The sequence below is a fragment of the Sceloporus undulatus genome, chromosome 1 (assembly GCF_019175285.1).
Source record: "Sceloporus undulatus isolate JIND9_A2432 ecotype Alabama chromosome 1, SceUnd_v1.1, whole genome shotgun sequence".
Taxonomy (NCBI): Eukaryota; Metazoa; Chordata; class Lepidosauria; order Squamata; family Phrynosomatidae; genus Sceloporus; species Sceloporus undulatus.
In genome coordinates, this window is record NC_056522.1 from 43,557,830 (window position 1) to 43,559,085 (window position 1,256).

Consider the following 1,256-nt stretch of genomic DNA (forward strand, 5'->3'; position numbering starts at 1 on the left):
TATAGTCTATTATGGCACTGGAGCTCTGACATGAAGGCTAAGTGTCTCAGAAAACTACAGTCCCCAGAATTCCCTAGAATTGAGCTAATGTAGTTCAAGCAGTCTCAAACTGGATTATTTCTGCAGTGTGTTTTGGATCTATGATTCTATAATTTGAAGGTGTGCATGCATGCATGCATGCACGCACATACACACACAACCACACTCACTTCATATTAACAATGCTACATAGTCATAATGTTGACACTACTGCTATAATCATAACTCCCCATCACTATCCTACTTTACCAGGCATCAGCTTCATAGATGGAGACCCATTTTACTGGTGATCAAAGCATAGCTGAATTATTTTCCATCAGGTCTTTAAATCTTAGAAAGGTTGCTTTTGGTGAGTTGGGCCAGGAGAACATAAGTAGCTGATATCCAGCCACTATCTTTACTTATTAAAAGAAAAGCAACCATTCTAAGCTTTTCAGTAATCTTTTTTCCCTGCAAGTCTGCATTTTTTTCCTCTCTCTATTAGCCTCAGCTGTTTGTCTTTCATGGATTACCTAATTCAAATTCAAGGTAATCCCTCAATGTTTTTAATTAATCTCTGCATACTGGTTACATTCGTCTGTTTTTCTTCCTTACAGGTTTACAGTAAAGTAACTTTACATCTGACACCAAAGCTCTGTAACATTTTTCTATAAATCTACAACAGTATGAAGCTCTTACCTGGAGATTTTCAATGAAAGAACCTCTCTAACTGTAATCTACCTGAGAGTTCCCTTAAAGCCGCTGCTGTCTGGGGTCAAAGATCAGGAATACTTCTCTGTTATGTTTAGCAAAGTTTTGAGAAAGACTTGGAGAAAATGGCATAGCACTGTGGGAAAAGAGTTTCTGAAATGGCCAAATAGGAAAATCGAATGAAACAACTGTCTAACCCTAATACGTTAAAGTAACAAAATAAAAAATAAGGAAAGATATTAGAAACAGGGCAAGCATAAGGGAAGATAATATGTAGTTGACTATTTAAGGGCCCTTATGTCAAGCAACTTCCATGCTTTTAAACAGGAGTGGGCAACTACCATGATCCTGACTTAGGGTTGCCATATCCCGCCCCCCGGCGGGACAGTCCCGGTTTGGGCGGTGCCGTCCCGGTCCCGGTCCGGTTTGGCGCCCAAACCGGGACGGCCCCGCCCACCGCGGCCCCCGCGGCGGCTCCAAGGCCTTGCTGAGGCCTGGGAAGGCTCTCCGCGGTTGGAGCTCCAGCC